A 7,393-nucleotide genomic window follows, 5' to 3' on the forward strand; every position below is an offset into this window, starting at 1 on the left:
CCCTATGGCCGGAGCTTACCGCCCTCGGGTCAGCGACTCTGGCAGCCGCTGCTGCGCTGACAACCCTGCGCGACCGCCCCAGGATTCTCCTAAAATGTGGGGCAGAAACAAGGTGCGGGAGGAGTGTCCACCCAATAGGGACTGTGTAATATACCTGAAGGGCTCATTTGATACTCTCTCAAATTTGGTTACTGCTCCACATAGGACTTTAGGTAGCATTAAGGGTAATTCAAAAATATTTTCGGTATTTTACGGGTATGGCTAAGAAACGGGTTAACTAGTTTACCTCCGAGAATCCTGCATTTGAAATGAAGCCATCATCTCCCTCTAAAGATAACTTGGAAGGAATATACAAACCAGTACATTAAACATATTGATAACTGTTGGGCAGGTGTAATCCTTGTAGTCCACTGTGACCCACATCTGCAAAGACTGTTCTATATTTCTGCTCTTCAGCCATCCAGCCCTTTCCTGGGATTCTGTTGCATGAACACTAACTTTTTAGCAGAGCTCTTTGGAATGTGGGTCTGCGAAGTTCTCAAGGTATAAATTTAAATATAAGCATCATTTGATACCACCTAAATTTATGGCACCATTGTTCAATAATTACATAAACTAACACAAGACCTTTGCTGAAAGAGGACTACTTGGTGAGACAATCACTACTTCTCAAGGTAAAAAATGCCACCGATCATTTGAAATTTATTCCACATATTTAGATTAAATCTCAACTTCCTTAGTTCCACATGCTGTCCTCTGGCATACTGTACCTTCCTTGCACACTTTGCTTAGGCTTCCTCTTCTACCTAGAATGACTTTCTGCTTTACTCATCCCATATCACATTCCCATAGAAAATTTCAGTCCCTATCATTTGGCAGTCTGGTGAGTTTCTTCGTGTTCCAATAAATACTTGAGTGTGCATGTGTGTTCCTATATGTATAAGAGTTGCTTTGTAATTCTACATCTACATTAATTTCTAAAAATGTCTGCTGTCTATGACACAATTTATGATGTAATATAATTTATCTGTAAGAAGGTACGGTATTGTCCGTCATTCGCATATTGTTAGATATCTTAACCCATAAAGGGGCCGTTGTAGCACATTTCATCCATGCTACAAATGTTAAATCAAACAAGATGTGTAAATACTGTATTAAGGATACAAAAACAAATAATAGTTTGTGCTGTCAAAAAACTTTTAAGAGTATAGTTGAAGAGTGAGGGAGGGGAAGGAAATAGGCAGTGATGGTAAATGTATAATGACCAACTCTCCAGTGCTGGTAAATGTATAATGACCAACTCTCCAAAAAACAAACCTTGATTTATAGCATTTGCTGGTTTTCTTGCTTTAAATACTTGGAAATGGCCAATTGAAACTACCAACTTGAAGTGAACTACTCATAAAACACCTGAAGTTTTACCAAGCGGACTTTACAAGTTAGTTCCCACCAAAGAGGTCTCATTTTAAGAAAACCCATTGGTTACAGTGCCAGCTACATACATCAAGGCTGGCAGGTTCAAATCCACCCTGGACCCACTAAACAACAATGACAACTACAACCAAAATACAGCCTAGTGTTGTGGCAGGTACCTGTAGTCCCAGCTACTTCGGAGGCTGAGAGCATCACTTAAGCCCAAGAGTTTGAGGTTGCTGTGAGCTGGGACACCACAGCACTCTACGACATAGACTCTGTCTCAAAAAAAAAAAGAAAGTCCATTATTCAGAGTCCCAAGTATCTGATAAATTATTATTCAGCCAGGTGCATTGACTCACACTTGTAATCCTAGTGCTCTGGGAGGACAAGGAAGGTGGATTGCTTGAACTCAGAAGTTTAAGACCAATCTAAGCAAGAACAAGAACCTGTCTCTAAAAAACAGCTGAGTATTATGGCTAGTGCCTGTAGTTCCAGCTACTCGGGAGGCTGAAGCCAGAGGATCACTTTAGCCCAGGAGTTTGAGGTTGCTGTGAGCTGTAACACCGTGGCACTCTACTGAGGGTAACAAAGTGAGAAAAATAATCATTTTCAAAGAAAAATGATTATTCACATGATAAAGTAATTCTTGGAGTAATCTCACTGTGCTTCTCCTCATTAATAAATTTGTGTGCCTTTTCTCAAAAAAAGAAAATTCTTCCTTGACAAAATGATTTAATTCAATTAAGAAAAATTTATTGAGTATCCTCTGGCAAACTTTAATTTTCTGATCCAGGAATTGATGTACCTTTAATACAAGATACAAGATAGCACATATATCAAGTAAGTAGTATAAGTTATACGTCTTTATCACGTAACTACCCTCCTCAAAATGTGTCATAAACTGCCCATTGCCTGGAAAATAAAGTGTTTTTTTGTTTTTGTTTTTTTTTTGTATTGCAGGCTGAAGGAAGCCCAAGCTTCTGAACTATGAATTCAAGGCCGCCTACAGCCTGCTCCTAATCTGTCTTTCAAGCTTTGCTCTTATGCGCTATTACTTGTATAGACTCCCTTCCATTCAAACATGTTTATTACCATTTCTAGAAGCACTTGTAGGTTACATTTTCTGCCCTCTGATCGTTTCACAAGTCATTACACCACCTACTTGTACACATTATGGCTACCTCCTCTCTAAAACTTTTCTTGGATGCCCAAGCCTATAGATTTTATGTCATAATTATTTGCACAATTCGCTTGTAGCATAGTTTCTATTATCTTACACTGTTTCTCCAATTCACACTTTATTAACTCCAGTCTAGATAACAGCAATAATCTAAAGATTCCTCTGCCTTAGTAAAGTCTCCATTCTCAACTGTATTTTGTAGTGATGTTGTATATTATCCTTCTAGAACTAAGCCTTGGTCATGATACCTGCTTGAAAATCCAGTTGCTCTAACTAAATTATTAGAATAATGTCTAAACCTTGTAGCATGTTGTCCAGGGCTCTCTATGACCAGAAGATCTTGCTCCTATGGTGGTATTGTATCCACCATACCAGTCAACTAAGCTCTCCAAACGTGTCATGCACTTTCCTGCCTCAAACCTTTAACAACATTTATTGCAAGTAGAAATTCTTCTCCCTTATTTTTGCCCTGTCATTTTACCCATCCTTCAAGACTCAACTGAAATGTGACTTTCCCTAGCCATTTTTTCCAAATAATATCTTTGAATCAGAAATAGTCTCTAAATCCTATATTCTCATATAATTTTATTGCCTTTTTGATGTCATTATCAGATTCTGTCTTTAATTATACTTATGTGCGTATTTATACAAGGTCCTTGAAAACAAAGGATCAAGTCTTAATCATCATTTATACCATTTATACTTCACCAGTGTGAAGCCTAATTTCTTGGCATGAGAGCATTTGCTGTTGAATTGTTAAACTGTCAGGTTTTCCACTAGGGAGAAACATAAAGCTATAGATCATATTTTATACTCCTTTGTCCTAAAGTTTATAGTATAGTGACATAGATAGATGGGTAGATGCATGCACACGTGCTTGTCTCAAACTTACTTGCTTTACAGTGGAAGTTTAGAGGAAGGAAACATTATTCACTCCCTATTTGGGGTAAGGGAATGTGGGTGAGTCCAAGAAGGTTTTTGAAGGAAATTATTTGAACCAGGCCTTAGGGAATGGAAACTATTTTGTTAGATGAGAAGGATGGTATCAGGAAGGAACAGTAATGGGAAATGGAAGCTCTCCTAGGGCACTAATGTCAAAGTTGGTGCACTATCTAGGAAAAGTTCATGAATATCTCTAGGGCTACTTCAGAACCAATGGAAATAAAGTAAAATATTCAAATTGGAGGAGAGGTAGTGGTGAGGAGGGGTGTTTATTAATTTGCCAACCAAAATCATTGGGTAGATTGCAAATACATTTACATCAAATGGATATAAGTTGGCAAAAGTTGGATGTAAGTTGGAAAAAGTTGCTAAGTAGGACCCACAGTTTCTTGGTGCTATAACAAGCACTGCATAACTTAAAAGAAGCAGAGAGGGTGGACAGTGGCACAAAGTAAGGAGATGCAGCCAGCCTCTCTGCTGAACACAGCTTTTTTCATCTTTTATTTTGAAATAATTATAGACAAGGAAAGTTGTAAAAATAGTACAAGAGTCCTGTGTACCCTTCACCCAGCTTCCTCCAGTGAAGACATTAAATTATTGTTGCATAATATCAAAATCAGGAAACTGACATGTTAACTACTCTAAATATCTTACTCATTTTTCATATTTTTAACCTGCATACATTTGCACAAGTGTGCGTGTGTGTGTCTAGTTCTGTACAATTTTATGCATGTATAGATTTGTGTACCATCACCACAGTCAAGCTACAGAAATATTCCATCACCAGTTTCCCTATTTTTTTTTTTTTTTTTTTTTTTTTTTTTGTAGAGACAGAGTCTCACTGTACCGCCCTTGGGTAGAGTGCCGTGGCGTCACACGGCTCACAGCAACCTCTAACTCTTGGGCTTACGCGATTCTCTTGCCTCAGCCTCCCGAGCAGCTGGGACTACAGGCGCCCGCCACAACGCCCGGCTATTTTTTTGTTGCTGTTTGGCCGGGGCTGGGTTTGAACCCGCCACCCTCGGCATATGGGGCCGGCGCCCTACTCACTGAGCCACAGGCGCCGCCCTATTTTTTTTTTTTTTTTTTTTGAGACAGAGCCTCAAGCTACCACCCTGGGTAGAGGGCCGTGGTGTCACAGCTCACAGCAATCTCAAATTCCTGGGCTTAAGCGATTCTCTTGCCTCAGCCTCCCACAGGCGCCCACCACAACACCCAGCTATTTTTTGGTTGTAGTTGTTTGGCAGGCCTGGGCTGGATTCAAACCCACTAGCTCTGGTGTATGAGCCTAGCGCCTTAGTCTCCCTATTTTTTATTCTTCCTGTATACCAGGGTTTCTCAATCTTGAAGCTATTGACATTTGGAGCCAAATAATTTTATACTGTGGGAGACTTTCCTGTACATTATAGGATGTTTAGCAGAATCCCTGCCTGTACTCTCTAGAACCCAGTAGCAACCCCATTCTACCCCTGGCATGACAATCAAAAATGTCTCTAGACAGTGTTGATTGTTCTATGGGAGGCAATACGGTCCCTGGTTAGAACCACTGCTGTACAGAAAGCTGGTGGGATCATTCCTGCTACCTGCATCTTTCCTCTTATTTCCTGTCCCACAAAGAGAGCCGCAAATGTTATCAAGTATCAAATGACATTTCACTACATAGTCTAATTCTGAATTTATTATAATACTTAACATAAACTTCATTGTGACTCTTTCCCAGTAGATGGTAAGTATTGTTAGGATCTGAAATTTCCTTAGACCTTATGAAAATGCCTGAAAATATTTGAAGACTATTCTCCTTTGACCTTTCTTACAAATAGCATACTGCTGATAACCTGAGACACAGTCCCTAAGACAAGCATTGAATATCTTGTAGAAGTGGTAAAACTGGTTCTCCTAGAAACGTAAGAATACAAGGATAAATATTTTGATAAGTAGACTCAGGCTTGGTCTTACTTTGTATGAAACTCCAAGCCTAGTGATTTCTTTTCAGTGGACAAACTTATTCAAAACAGACCTTTGCAATGTGTTTCCTAACCTTAGGAGGTTTCCTTATGTGAAGGAAGAGTCTGCCATCATGTTGTGTAAACTAGGCAAATGAACCATGGAGAAATTGTAAGTGCTCTCTGAGTTTCAAAATGTATGTATGAAACAAATCATCTAGGAATCCAGGGAATTATAATGCTTCTGGGGGAAAAATAATGATTTTGCATTATTGGGGGGGGCGGAGTATTGAAGAGTTTTGTAACAGTTTCATAGCAAGTATTTTTGTTGAAGTATTTTACATGAGAAGCTAAGAGATTTTTTAAAAAACATATTGCTTCCCTGGCTCCGGGCCCGTAGTACAGTGGTTATGGCGCCAGCCACACACACCGAGACTGGCGGGTTCAATTCCCACCTGGGCCAGCTAACAATGACAACTGCAATAAGAAATAGCTGGGTGTTGTGACAGATGCCTGTAGTCCCACCTACTTGGGAGGCTGAGGCAAGAGAATGGCTTAAGCCCAAGACTTTGAGGTTGCTGTGAGCTGTGACACCACAGGACTCTACTAAGGGGGACATAGTGAAACTCTGTCTCAAAAACACGCACACACGCACGCAGCCTCATCATTCCATTTTATCCAAATACTTACAATCTTGATTCCCAACATGAGTTAAAAGTTCAAGCAGAACAACACTTTTTTACAACACTAAAAAATACTAATGCATTTTTTAGTGTTGTAAAAAATAGGGAGCTTATCTGAGTTGTTCTATAATCTATCAAGTATAGTGAAGAATCTAAGATTTTCCCCTACTTACAAGCTAACAATTTCATTAAAGCTAGCAGAAAACATAAAGACTCCTACATCAGAAACAAAGGACTTTGTGACAGCAGTATCAGTGGCTAGCGAATCAGTATTTTCTTCCACCATTTACCCAAGCCCTAATTTCCACAGGGTGATGCAAATAGGACTAGGTGATCTCTGTACACAGGTTGCGTTATACATAGGAGAGGAAACCCAAATGTGGGATGTAAGCATAGAGCATTAATAAGGCTACTGTCAACAAGACCCCAAGTAGCAGGGTAAAGTTAGAACAAATTTTTTTCCATTTCTTCTAATTGGGTGATTCACATTATAGGAACAACACACAAATAGCTAGTCAGTTACTCCTCTGAGAAACTCCTCCAAGTAATGTTGACATGTTTTTGCATGAGAGATGCAGGAGCAGGCCCTCCTGGCCTTGTTTTGGATAGTTCTTTAGCTGAGGACTATGTGATCTACTGATGGCGTTTCCTTAAACATTTGAAGTTCTTTTATTGATTGGTTGATTGATTTAGAGACAGAGTCTCAAGCTGTTGCCCTGGGTAGAGTGCCGTGGTGTCATAGCTCACAACTCAGCTCAAGCGATCCTCTTGCCTCAGTTTTTCTATTTTTAGTAAAGATGGTCTTGCTCTTGCTCAGGCTGGTCTCAAACTCATGAGCTCAAGCAATCCACCTGTCTTGGCCTCCCAAAGTACTAGGATTGCAGGCATGAGCCACCACACCCAGCCTTGAGGATAAGGTCAGCCTACATCTACATCTTAGGACCATCCCTAAGGTGTAAATCACTCTAAGGTGTTTCTAAGACGAAGTAAGTTACTGCCTGACTTTTCCATGAGAAACTTAGTCTGGGGTGTACATGGTACACCTTGAAAGAAAATGTTTATAATTATTGGAGCCCCAAAATATGATATGCATCAGTCAGGAAGCACCTTCTGAACCTTGCGGCAGTACCTCCATTGTGGTTTTCCAGATGGTTCGTGGGCCTTAGGGCTCCTAGTTCACTTTGAATATATTGAGTATAGTTTTCATTTATGGAGGGACTTCCTGGGGA

Source organism: Nycticebus coucang, chromosome 2, assembly GCF_027406575.1.
Source record: "Nycticebus coucang isolate mNycCou1 chromosome 2, mNycCou1.pri, whole genome shotgun sequence".
NCBI classification, from domain to species: Eukaryota; Metazoa; Chordata; class Mammalia; order Primates; family Lorisidae; genus Nycticebus; species Nycticebus coucang.